Raw genomic sequence first — 14,403 nt, forward strand, 5'->3', positions numbered from 1 at the left:
TGTTTTTGTCTATTTCCTGTTTGAATTCTGTTAGCAGATGTCATATATTTTGGTGCTCCCTGATTTGGTGAATATATATTAAGGAGTGTTATGTCTTCTTGATATAGTGTCCCCTTTATCATTATGAAATGTCTATTTTTGTCTCTTGTTACCTTTGTTATCATGAAGTCAGCATTGTCAGGTATTAGTGTGGCAATACCTGATTTTGAGTCTTATTTGCTTGGAGAATCATTTTTTTTTTTGTATTTTTCCGAAACTGGAAACGGGGAGGCAGACAGACTCCCGCATGCACCCAACCAGGATCCACCCAGCATGCCCACCAGGGGGCGATGCTCTTCCCATCTTGGGATGTTGCTCTGTCGCAATCAGAGCCATTCTAGCTCCTGAGGTAGAGGCCACAGAGCCATCCTCAGCACCAAGGCCATCTTTGCTCCAGTGGAGCCTTGGCTGCAGGAGGGGAAGAGAGAGACAGAGAGGAAGGAGAAGGGGAGGGGTGGAGAAGCAGATGGGTGCTTCTCTTGTGTGCCCTGGCCAGGAATCTAACCCGGGACTTCTGCACAACAGGCCAATGCTCTACCATTGAGCCAACCGGCCAGGGCCGGAGAATCATTTTCCATCCTTTCACTCTGAGTCTACTTTTGTCTTTACAGTTAGATGTGTCTCCTGAATGCAGCCTACAGTTGGGTTTTGCTTTTTGATCCAGTCTGATACTCTGTGCCACTTTATTGTGAGTTCTTTCTATTTAAATTTTGCTTAATTATTGATGCATTAGGATTTCCTATAGCCATTTTGTTTTGTTTTCTGGTAGCTCTGTGTCTTTTTTCATTATTTTTAGTTGTGTTTCTGTCAGTTGTTTTTGTTTGGTGGCATTCCATGTGTCTTTTCTCTACTTTCTTCTTTTTTTTTTTTTTTTTTTTGGTAAAGCTATATATTTCAGTTTTGGTTTTTTCATGGGTGGTTACTATTAAGTTAATGTCGTGGTCCAGCCATGACAAGTCTATTATGGGGTCTTTGAATAGGAAAAGGTATGAAATTGAAATAAATGATACACAGGGACTTAAAGATACACACAGACACACACACAAACACAGATGAGTTCAGGAGAACACCACGTCAAACATTCTCTACTGTTCCTTAGACATAATGTGCCTGCTCCCAGAAACACATCCACTTTTATTCATAGAAAAAATGTGGTCCATCAGCAATTCAATTAAGTTTCCAAGTCAACTCAAAGACAACCCTCACCATACCATCCAAATCTATTTTACATGGGTGAGACTAATGAGAATCAGGTGTAGCTCTTTGTTAAGTAGGCAAATGAGGTGGGGTTTGGGCCAGCACCTCTGTCCAGATTGCAAAAATACCCTGTTTATTTATTCGATCCCCAACAGATTAATGAGAAAAAAAGTTTTATATGTATCAAAGAGTCCTTTGTCTTCTGAGTACTTCTGTCCTTTATTGTTCTTTGCTAGTTCAGACCTTTATCCTCCCCTCCTTTATGTTTTTCTTTTTTTGTCACAGATTATCTTTGTTTATATTGTAATCTTATTGGAGCTTTTACTTGTAGTTTTGTTCTGCTTTGTTCTTTGTATATGGTAGAATAACTCCCTTAAGTATTTCTTGCAGTGGGGGTTTTCTCTTATAAACAACTTCAGCTTCTCTATGTCTAGAAAAGTTTTTATTTATCCTTCATATTTGAAGGAAAACTTTAAAGCATATTGTATTCTTGGCGAGTAACTCTTCTTTCAGTACTTTGAATGTTTTGGTTTACTCTCTAGTGGCTGTAGAGCAGTGGTTCTCAACCTTTCTAATGCCGTGACCCCGCAATACAGTTCCTCATGTTGTGGTGACCCCAAACCAAAAAATAATTTTGGTGGCTACTTCATAACTGTAATTTTGCTACAGTTATGATTCAGAATGTAAATACCTGATATGCATTATGTATTTTCCAATGGTTTTAGGCGACCCCTGTGTTTTGGTCGTTCGATCCCCACCGGGGTCGCGACCCACAGGTTGAGAACCACTGCTGTAGAGTATCTGCTGAGAAGTCTGTTGATAACATAATGGACCTTCCTTCATATGTTATGTTTTTCTTTTCCCTTGCTGCCTTAAGAATTCTTCCTTTGTCATTGGTTTTTGGAAGTTTTATTACAATGTAGCTTGGACAAGGCCAGTTTGGGTTGAGGTTACTTGGCATTCTGTTTCCTTTTTTGATTTGAGGATCTAACTCTTTCCCTAGGCTTGGGAAGTTTACATCATTTTTTGTTTGTTTGTTTGTTTGAATAGGCTCTCCATTCCCTTCTCCTTCTCATCTTTTTCTGATATACCCATTATTCTTATATTGCTCTTTCTGATGAAGTCAGGCAATTCTTTTGGAGCTCTATAATTTTTTTTTCATTCTTGAACCTCTCATTTTATGTCTGTTTCATCTCTAGTTGCCCATGTTCAATGTCATTGATACTATACTCTGTCAGGCCTGTTCTATTAGCTAAACTTGGTAGCTCATTTTCTATTTATTTATTTCAGTGAGAGAGGAAGGAAGAGAGATAGAGAAGCAGAAACATTGGGATGTTTCTGTATATGTCCTGACCAGGGATCAAACTGGAAACCTTTGAACTTTGGCACTATGCTTTAACCAACCAAGCTATCTGGACAGGGTGGTAGCTCATTTTTTAATTCATGTATTGAGTTCTTCATCTCTTGTTTTTAAAGTTTTCATCTCTTTTGTGAAGTACTCATTTTTTTCAATAATTTGTTTTTTAACTGTATTAAATTGCCAATCAATGTTTTTCTCACATCTCATTGAATATTTTTAGAATTTCAATTTTAATTGTCTATTCTTTAACTCCAAGGTTTTCTTTCTTTCTTTTTTTTTTTTTTTTTTTTTTTTTTTTGTATTTTTCTGAAGCTGGAAACAGGTATAGACAGACTCCCGCATGCACCCGACCGGATCCACCTGGCACGCCCACCAAAGGGCGACGCTCTGCCCACCAGGGGGCGATGCTCTGCCCCTCCGGGGCATCGCTCTGTCGCGACCAGAGCCACTCCAGCGCCTGGGGCAGAGGCCAAGGAGCCATCCCCAGCGCCCGGGCCATCTTTGCTCCAGTGGAGCCTCACTGCGGGAGGGAAGAGAGAGACAGAGAGGAAGGAGAGGGGAAGGGGTGGAGAAGCAGATGGGCACCTCTCCTGTGTGCCCTGGCCGGGAATCGAACCCCGGACTTCTGCACGCCAGGCCAACGCTCTACCACTGAGCCAACTGGCCAGGGCCTAACTCCAAGGTTTTCATGTGATTGAGATTGCTTTCTGGAGGTTTTCATTTTTCTTTCTGAAATATGTCTACTTCTTGGGCAGTGATGATGTTAATTTTCTTTCAGCCTAGATGTTATATGAGAGTGCTTTTGTTAAGAGATCAAATCAGGCCCTGGCCGGTTGGCTCAGCGGTAGAGCGTCGGCCTGGCGTGCGGGGGACCCGGGTTCGATTCCCGGCCAGGGCACATAGGAGAGGCGCCCATTTGCTTCTCCACCCCCCATCCTTCCTCTCTGTCTCTCTCTTCCCCTCCCGCAGCCAAGGCTCCATTGGAGCAAAGATGGCCTGGGCGCTGGGGATGGTTCCTTGGCCTCTGCCCCAGGCGCTGGAGTGGCTCTGGTCGCGGCAGAGCGACGCCCCGGAGGGGCAGAGCATCGTCCCCTGGTGGGCAGAGCTTCGCCCCTGCTAGGCGTGCCGGGTGGATCCTGGTCGGGAGCATGCAGGAGTCTGTCTGACTGTCTCTCCCCGTTTCCAGCTTCAGAAAAATACAAAAAAAAAAGAAAAAGAAATCAAATCACACACACACACCCCCACACACACATGTGCACACACAAAAAAATAGAAATAAAAAGATAAAAATAAATAATAATAATATAAAATGAATAAGAAGGAATACACTAAAAAACAAAAGAAAAATAATTTTTAGATAGAAACAAAAAAACCCACAAAGATAAATACAAATAAGAAAAGAAAAAAGAATAGTATTGTACTTACAAGAAGTTTTTGTATTTTCTAGTAGGTGATGCTGAGTTATAAGTTTTAGCTCTGTAAAATCCTCAGGCTGACCTCCACTGAGGAGCTGCAGTCATGATCATGAGGTGGGGAGTGATGTGAGGGCTCTACAGCTTTCTTTGTAATGGCAATCTCAGGCCTTCTCGCATTCCTCCCTGCATTTCAACAGACCAGAGACTAGGCAGAGAGCACCTATGTTTTTGGGGGGAAACTGTAGTTCTGCAGAGTTTGTTCTAGTGTTGTCACTGTTACTCTTTGTACCTTATGAGAGAAGAGAGGTAAGATATAAGGTTCAGGGGCTACACTTTGTATTTCTCTCTCCCTTTGTCCTGAGTGCAGGCTGTTGGCTGACTTCTGGTTCATTGGTTGAGTCCCTGCTATTGGCTGCTGTTTTGGTTTACAACTTAAGCACCCCTCAATCTCTATTCCTCCTGGGAGAAAAAGACCCAGACACTCCATGTTTCTCCCGTCTCTGGAGCCCCAGCAGAATAATACCCACACAAACCAGGCTTGTCTCCTCTCTGGAACCCCACATGAGTGCTGATTATCTTTTGCCCCCAGCCTCTACCCTTCCCACCTTTAGTCAATCTGATGAGCAGATCTTTCAGGTAAAATGCAGAGCCCAGCTCAAGTTCCTTCACTGAGTTATAGCTACTTAATTTGTTGAAATTTCGAGAGGAGAGATCAAGGTTATCCTTCATATTGCCATTACTCTCATCCTACATCTGAAATACATTTTAAGATGCATGTGTTAACAGGTATTTAAATTTTTATTCCTCCCTTCATTTTGCAACCTTAAATTTGCTAATATATATGATGTGTGAAGATAGTACAAAAACAATTCTTATACATATTAAATACTCTGTAGTAACTTTATACGAAGCCTCCACTCTAAACCTCTTTGGCCCAACAGAAGATAATTCTCATCAATATTCCTGTCAGTACTTGCTGTGAAACAGAAATGACTTGGGCCCTGTTAAGAATCCTGTGTTACAGTGCTGGGCCTGGGACCCAGAATTACTTTAGTCCTACCTAGCTCAGCAAGACTGTCCCTATCACCCTTCTAAAGAAAGTGCATAAGAGGTAGAGAAAATGCAAAGATTTTTATTATTAAATGGAACTTTGGCCCTGAATCTCAGAATAGAGCCAGATGATCTAGACCACCTGGCAGGCTTCATTATCCTTTGGCCCAGAGGAGAGATATTTAGAGCCCAGAATCAAATAGGCTGAGTGACCTTCTGTTTTCCAGAGTCCCACAATAAAAAATTTTTGTTCACTATTTCAATTAGAAAAAAGCTGCACACAATTTTTATATTAAATCCTGGCCCTTTGATCCCACTTCTGTGAACAAAGAAAGGCATGTGAGTGGAAAAAAAAGGTAGAACTTCTCAGATGAAACCATATCCTAAAAGTAAAGAGGGAGAGCATGGAGAAAGAAAAGATCAAGTTCATTTCAGGTTATTTAAGCACTTAGAACACTAAATCCAATCAAGGATTGACCCACCAGATGAGGGACTTTGCACATTGGATGAACACATTTTTTGCCTTCATCATAACATGTTATTGAAGAAGGAATAATGAGTAAAGAGAACCTTGGCTCTTTCATAAGGATTAATAGTGATTTTCTAATGGAAAAATTGCCTATTCATTGGATTTAACATTGGAAAACTTTTATTGATCAAAATTTTGCCTCTATTTCCTTTCTAACTTCCTCCCAATAACTTCTAGGTTTTCTTTGTAGAATAGGAAAAAATTTCTCACCCTTTAGGATCTTTGGCTGGTCTAAAAAATAAATTGACATAAGACATTTAATTTTGTATTTATTGGAGCCGCACAAGGAAACGAGAGGCTCAAAGACAGACAATTTAAGTTGATATACCATCCTGAGCTAAGGGGAAGAGAGTAGAGGTCTAGCACTTCAGAAGAAAGAAAGACAATTCACAGAACGATGATAATGTAACTGTGTATATACTTTATTTGTTTAATATGGCATTTTCTCCTTTCTTTTTGATTCAAACTGGCTTCATCTAGCACCCTGATTCACTTGCCTACTTATCCTTTGCATGTGTGCTCCTTTAATCATTAATCTGCCCTGGCCGGTTGGCTCAGCAGTAGAGCGTCGGCCTGGCGTGTGGGGAACCCGGGTTTGATTCCCGGCCAGGGCACATAGGAGAAGCCCCCATTTGCTTCTCCACCCTCTCCTTCCTCTCTGTCTCTCTCTTCCCCTCCCGCAGCCAAGGCTCCATTGAAGCAAAGATGGCCCCGGGCACTGGGGATGGCTCCTTGGCCTCTGCCCCAGGCGCTGGAGTGGCTCTGATCCAGCAGAGCGACTCCCCGGAGGGGCAGAGCATTGCCCCCTGGTGGGCAGAGCGTCGCCCCTGGTGGGTGTGCCGGGTGGATCCCGGCCGGGCGCATGCGGGAGTCTGTCTGACTGTCTCTCCCCGTTTCCAGCTTCAGAAAAATACAAAAAAAAAAATCATTAATCCCTCAGGATAGTGAAGTTCTGATCAGCATCAAATAATCTTAAGAAAAAAGCCTCTGGTCTGTTGATCACAAAGACAGAAATTTGGTCAAACTAGAGATAACTACTAGACCTCAGTTGTGTTTCTGATTCAGACCCGGAAAATTGGTGAAACCAGAGGAAGCAACACCATGGCAGACATTAGGGCCAGATTCACTGATTGACTACCCCCTACCCTAGTGCTGACCAATCTGTAGAGACCATGATCCTAATTCCCTTAGTCACCACAAGTAATGATTTTTCCTTTATTTATATAACCCATTTCCTAGAAGCTATCAGAGAGCCAGATTTTTGGATATTAGCTCACCTATAGCTCTGGGCATGGGCCATTTCCTTAACTAGTAAAATATCCTTATTTTCTTTGCAGAAATCTGTTCATGTGTTCCTGGGCTATGATACATGCAGGCAAACTGACATCTTTAGTTTGGTATCAAAAAAAGCAAATGTTTTTGTTGATGTAAGAAATGTCCAATCCTGTAGAGAGTGTGGGGTTTTTTTTTGTTTTGTTTTTTTTCTTTTTAGTTTATTTGAGCCAAACTGGCAACATATGCTGGAAATCAAAATCTCAGTGAATATGGAAAATGCTCCAGAGAATGGCAATTTTGCTGTTTATTTTATACATCAGAATCAAAGAGACATAAGGAGGGCTCTGTGAAATCCATAGGTCAAGGAAGTGAGAGAAAGCATAGCAGGAAAATCTCTAGAATCGGATAAATGGGAAAATGGAGCAAAAAATACTTCTTTTACATTGCTGGGTACAAAATATTTAATAATTAACAAGATAATAGTGAGGGGTTTTGTGGTCTCGTGCTCTGGGGTTCTTGTGTTCCTGTGCCTGTGGTTGTGACTTCAAGGAGTAGAAAAAAATATTCTACATTTCAAAAGTATGTTATACTAGATGCATAAGAACAATAAACAGGGCTCATTTAAGGTAAAGATTGGCCTGTACTAAAAAATCTATAGTGCTGGGACATGACTACTCCCTTTTATCTGCCAAGATAGGCATTTGTTTGTTTGTTACAATTTTATTTATTCATTTTAGAGAAGAGAGAGAAAGAAAGAGAGAGAGAGAGAAAGAGAGAGAGAGAAGAGGAGGAGGAACAGGAAACATCAACTCCCGTATGTGTTTTGACCAGGGAGGCCCAGGGTTTTGAACTAGAGACCTCAGCATTTCAGGTCAACGCTTTATCCCCTGCGCTACCATAGGACAGGCCAGTTAGGCATTTGTGACCTGACAATCTTGTGTGGTTACGTTTAGCCATTATGCTTGTCTGCCTCGCAGACAAACACTTGTCAGGATTATTGTGTAGGCCATTTTATTTGTTCACATTTGGCAAACAAATGTGTGCCATGCCATGCAGAAACAATGAAGCACAAAAGAGGACTTTGAACAAACAGGCCCTACTGAGCTCCTCCCAGCTCACTGCACCTACCCTATACAATTTGTGGTGATTTCTAGTGATAATGCTCTTCCTGGACCAGACCCTCTATCTAAATTCTTTTAGAAAGTTAAGGGGGAGGTAAAAGCTCCTCTTGAGTCATTTGGGCTTTGACTATCTTCACCTCAAAAAAATCAACATGCCAAAGTGGCACATTCTGAAGAGACTTGCTCTGAACCCCTTCAGCCCTCTAGATGTATACAGGTAAAGACAACATAATAATTGTTCATGAAACTGCTGGTATTGCAGGATTTACTCTTTATCACTTCAAAAAAACAAACAAAAATAACTTAATTGCGACTCCCACCCCACATATACACACAGAGGCAGCAAAAAGTATGACAACAAAAAGAACTTGAACCTCTGAAAATTTTAGAAATAATTTTATATGGGCCTATCTAAATATTATAAACCATGAGCAGAACTTCAAGAAACCTTGAAAGAATGCTCCAGCTTTGGAAAAGTGAAGGACACTTATACAGCCAGAGGAGTACATATGGTGCCTCAGAACTTTCAATTGGGGTGCATGTACTTCAATGATTAACAATTTTACAACCGATGGAAGGAATATATAGAAAGATAAGGTTGTGACTGGAAACAAATTGCCTTGAAACTCTTTGAGATGCAATTTATCTGGATGTAGAAAGAACAGGAACTGTTTTGTTTTGTTTCATAAACATTGATCTTGGAAACTTTGTCTTATTCAGGACTATCTTCCCCACCTCGCATGCTTTGCCTTAAGAGAAATTAAGATTGCCTCCTTGTTCTCTGTTGATTACTGGTTAAGTCAGAGAAGATGAAATATCCTTTCTTTTCTCAGGTAACATCTGAATGCCTAAGGAACCCTGACTTTAGGAAACTACAATCTTTTAAAATGAGTTGCTGGCAAATCTACCCAACCTTTGCCCTAAGAAGAGACATTCTTTATTATTCTGAACAGCAAACAAATCTGCCCTCTTTCCTCTACCCCAGAAGGATACCTTATTTCTATTTTTCAAGCTGTTTGCCATACAGATATACTTGAATAAATAATTCAGAATGAAAGCTGATACAAGATATACAAAATGTGATTCATGGATAAGTATTTCCCAACTACATATATGCATTAATATGCACACTCTTTACACTCATAAAAGTTAATTTTTGCATAAATTGAATCCTTTTTATGTATTAGACATGCTTTTTTAAAATAATTTTTTTATTTTTCAATTACAATTGACATACAATATTATATTAGTTCCAGATGTACAATATAGTAATTAGACATTCATGTTACTTACAAAGTGATCACTGTGATAATTCTAGTACTCATCTGGAATCATACATAGTTATTACAATATTATTGACTATATTCCCTATGCTATCCTTTTTAAATGGACATCTTCCCTTGTCAGTATTCCTCTTCTGTTTCAACAGCTGTATAGTATCTATTATGGAATATTTGTGTGTGTCAGCCCTCCCAAATATTCCTATGTTGAATCTCCAATACCCAATCTGATGATAATTGCTAGGTGGAACATTTGGGAGGTATGATATTGTGATTTATAAGAAAAATAAGTTTGATCATTCTGATAATCAAAATATATTTCTAATATATCAGGTCTTCTTCCATGGTTCTCAGCTCCCAGCTCCCAATACCCTTGGAATTTCCTAAATGTTGAAAGTGAAAAAGATGTCTTTGGTTATGTTAATAAGGTGACTTTTGGAAAACTGCTAAGGATGGAGTCTCATTGCCAGTGGAGCCAACCTTATGATTAGAGCAGGGGTCGGAAAACTTTTTGGCTGAGAGAGCCATGAACGCCACATATTTTAAAATGTAATTTCGTGAGAGCCATACAACGACCCGTGTACATTATGCATTATCCAATAAAAATTTGGTGTTGTCCCAGAGGACAGCTGCGATTGGCTTCAACCACCCGGAACAATGAACATGAGTGGTAGGAAATGAATGAGTTGTAATACATGATAATGTTTTATATTTTTAACGTTATTTTTTTAATTAAAGATTTGTCTGCAAGCCAGATGCAGCCATCAAAAGAACCACATCTGGCTCGCAAGCCATAGGTTCCCGACCCCTGGATTAGAGGGTTGGAACTTTCAGTGCCACCTCCAACTTCCAGGACCAGGAGAGGGGCTGGAGATTGAGTTCAGTCACCAATGGTTAATGATTAGTCAATCATGACTATGTGATGAAGCCTTCACAAAAACCCAAAAGGAAGGGGTTGAGAGTGCTTCTCAGTTGGTGAACACTTGGTGTTTGGAGAATGTTCTTTTGAGCGTACCCTCTCCCACATATCTTGCCTATGTGTCTCTTCTATATGAGACTCTTTCTGAGTTTTTCTATTTTATTAAAAACCTGTAATCTAATGAAAAAACAGGTTTCCTGAGTTTTGTGAGCTACTCCAGAAAATTAATCAAATTCAAGGAGAAGGTTATGAGGACCTCTGATCTAGATAGCCAGTCAGTCACTGGGCTTTCTGTTGGCATCTGAAGTGAAGGGAGGTAGGGCAGTCTTATAAGACTGAGCCCTTAAACTGTGGAATTTGATGCTATATCTAGTTAAATAGTGTCAGAACTGAGTTGAATTTTCAGACACCCAGTTGGTGTTGGAGAATTGCTTGGTTCTGTGGGAGAAATCACCTTCAGACACACAAAAACACATATTGGAATTGAGTCAAGGAACCAAAAAAAGAGGGGTTAATTCAGTTTCAATGAAGTCATGAGGGTGGAGTTCCCATGATGGGATTAGTGTCTTTATAATAAGAGGAAGAGACACCACAGAGTGCTCTCTCTGCTATGTGATAATACAGCAAGAAACAAACCAGGAAGAAAGTTATAACCAAAAACAGAATATTCTGGTATTTTGATCTAGGACTTCTTTTTTCTCTAAAATTGTGAGAAATAAATATCTGTTGTTTAAACTACCCAGTGTATGATATTTTTTTATAGCACCTGAGGAAGCTAAGACAGTATTCCACAGTATTGGCATAACATAATTCATTAATAATCCTGAACTAATTCCTTATTAATGCTCTTTTAGTGTTTTCCCCAACTGTCCTGATTTTCCAAAAAATTTCTAGAGTGAACATACTTTTTACATATATCTTTATAAATATATTTGAATATGTCTGTAAGAAAGATTAATAGAAATGGAATTACTTGGTCAAAACATGTACATTGACAAATTTGGAGGACAACTTATATTTCCCCAAGTTTGAGAGTTCCCAAATCCTGTTCTCTTAAGTTTGCTAGCATACTTAAGTTCCCATTAAGGAAGAACCTATGGAAAGATATGATTTAAAACTTAACATTAGATAGTACTTTTGAATTTAATTTAATTTTGTGTATGATCAAATATATCCCTACAGAAATGCTAGAACCTGGCTCATATTAGTTCTATTTTAGAAAAATGAAGTGAGGCATTTCAATAAATGAGGAAGCAATGGAAAAGAGATATAACAAGAATTTCTGATGCTAATTACTTATATTTTTGTATTCAATGATGCTGGTTTCCCCTGACACAAATAAAGTATATGCAGTCTATGAAGTCATACATCAAAAAGAACACAAGATCATTTCTAGAATTGTTTCATCCCCCAAAGGCAACTTTGCTAGATAACTTCATAATGTTTTTCAAATTAGAATTTCTTGGCAGTAGACTTGCAAACAGGGATTCATATTGAGCTCGAAGTCAACTAAAGCTACATTTTTGTTTGTTTATTTATTAATTTGTTGCTGCTACTGTTGTAGTTTAAATGTAAATGACTACTTAACTAGGTTTTTCTAAATTGTTTATATGTAAAATGGATCTTTTGAAATCATGAGTTAAAAATTTTATGTGGTGCTTGCTTTAGCAACACATATACTAACATTGGAATGATACACAAGGATGACATAAAAATTTGTGAAGTGTTCCATATTTTTAGGGGGCTGTCGACCCCAACAAACATGAACCTGTTGCTCACCTCACTAGGGAGAAACAGGAGTATCTAGCATTGGCTGAGAAATAAGCAATAGAGTAGGGCCCGCTTTCCCTGTACTGAGCTCCTGAGCAAAAGATCTCTGAAGTAGGGGGTCCCACTAATGTTGTCATCCCAACCTCAGTTGCCCCAACACAGTAAACTTGCAACCTGTGGAAGGGTTGCTGGGGTGAGGCCAATCTGAACCCATTCTAGTCTCTTAAAGAAGACTCTGTGAAGACTAGACAGCTGCGAGAGGAAGTAGCGCAGCTGAAAAGTGGAGGCAAATATTATAGAACTTAGACCCTTAGAGGGCTCCTGTCAGCTAAGCAGGAGGAAGTCAGTCCTTATACAGAGGTTGGCACCTCCTGCACACATCTAGAAAAAGAAAACACAGATTCAGACAGTGAACAGAATGGTAGTTCCAGACAGGTAGCCCATGATGGGTTACAAACAACATGTGACATCAAACCATACCTGAACTTTGTACATGAGGGCCCAGAACCAACACAATCAGTAGTGGGTGACAGACTTCACCAATGCTAGACTTAACTAGCCACACAGTGGCATGCCCAAAGGCAGAGTTCAGCAGGCACCAGACCCTGCTGAGAATAAGTACACCCCAAAGACAGACACTACACAGTGCCTAATACATGTGATCAAGGTTGACCTTTAGAGCCAGCCAGTTTGAAGGGTTAACCTCATCTGAGAAAGGGCCAACAATATTCAAGACACACATACAACAGGAGGATAATTATAACCCTCAAGAAACATTCCTAGAGCAAAGAACGTAGGTGGACTGAAGATTAGTACCACTGAACCCACCTTCCTAGTAAAGACTCCACAATAAATTTGGGAGTAGAGCAGAACTACCTACTACACAATCAAAATGGGCAGACAAAGAAATATGACCCAAATTAATCAAAAACTGAAATCCCCAGAAAAAAAATAATGAAATGGCGACAGAGTTTAAAATAATGCTTATTAGGATGCTCAAGAACTTAGAATAAGAATGCATGATGACAATGAGAACTTAAACAAAGAGATAATAAGCATTAAAAAGGACATTGAAACAATAAAAAAGACATTGAAATGGCAAATACAATATCTGAGATGAAAACTGCACTAGAGAATCAAATCAGCAATTTAGGGGACTAGATAAACAAAAGCACAGAAGCAGAGCAGCAAACAGATAAGAAGCTCAAAAAGGCTGAGGGAACTCTAAGAGACCTCTGTGACTAGCTGCATGGATAAGAAAACAAGACCCATGCATATTTTGTCTACAAAAGACCCCCCTCAAAACAAATGACACACATAGACTGAAAGTGATTGGATGGAAAAAAATATTCTATGCAAATGGAAATGGAAAAAAGAAAGCTGAAGGCCCTGGCCGGTTGGCTCAGTGGTAGAGCATTGCCCTGGCATGCAGGAGTCCTGGGTTTGATTCCCGGCCAGGGCACACAGGAGAAGTGCCCATCTGCTTCTCCACCCCTCCCCCTCTCCTTCCTCTCTGTCTCTCTCTTCCCCTCCCGCAGCCAAGGCTCCATTGGAGCAAAGTTTGCCCGGACGCTGGGGATGGCTCTGTGGCCTCTGCCTCAGGCGCTAGAATGGCTATGATTGCGGCAGAGCGATGCCCCAAGATAGGCAGAGCACTGCCCCCTGGTGGGCATGCCGGGTGGATCCAGGTCGGGTGCATGCGGGAGTCTGTCTGACTGCCTCCCCATTTCCAGCTTCGGAAAAATACAAAAAAAAAAAAAAAAAAAAAAGAAGAAAGCTGAAGTAGCAATATTTATGTCTGACAAAATAGCCTTTAAAACAAAGACTATAATAAGAGACAAAGAAAGTCTTTACATAATAATAAAAGGAGAAATCCAACAAGAGGATATAACTACTGTAAAAATGTATGCACCCAATATAGGAGTACCTAAATACACTACTCACAAAAATTAGGGAATCAGAGAATGTGCAGATACTCCAGTACTTTCAGTCTTTTGTATAGTGCATTTTCACCAGTGAAATAAAAGTTGGTTTTACACCTGATTTGCATAAATGAACAACTTTCTTTGATTTGTCGTTTGTTTTTCTGATGACCTTGATAACATTATACTGAGTGAAATAAGTAAATCAGAAAAAACTAAGAACCATATGATTCCATACATAAGTTGGACATAAAAATGAGACTCAGAGACATAGACAAGAGGGTGGTGGTTACCAGAGGAGGGGAGGAGGAGAGGGGGGAGGGGAGGGGCACAAAGAAAACCAGATAGAAGGTGACGGAAGACAATTTGACTTTGGGTGATGGGTATGCAACAAAATCAAATGTCAAAATAACCTGGAGATGTTTTCTCTGAACATATGTACCTTGATTTATCTATGTCACCCCATTAAAATTAATAATAATAATAATAAATCAAATGCTTCTTTTTTTATTGCTTCATATTCATT

The 14,403-nt window shown here is 39.9% G+C and overlaps 1 non-coding gene across 1 annotated transcript; it reads right to left on the reverse strand.

Moving 5' to 3' along the window:
* Positions 1-523: 523 nt before the first annotated feature.
* TRNAN-GUU (transfer RNA asparagine (anticodon GUU)) lies at positions 524-599 on the reverse strand. The gene has a single exon. It is a non-coding gene; the product is annotated as a tRNA-Asn (tRNA).
* Between the last annotated feature and the right edge of the window lie 13,804 nt (positions 600-14,403).

The sequence above is a fragment of the Saccopteryx leptura genome, chromosome X (genome assembly GCF_036850995.1).
Source record: "Saccopteryx leptura isolate mSacLep1 chromosome X, mSacLep1_pri_phased_curated, whole genome shotgun sequence".
Taxonomy (NCBI): Eukaryota; Metazoa; Chordata; class Mammalia; order Chiroptera; family Emballonuridae; genus Saccopteryx; species Saccopteryx leptura.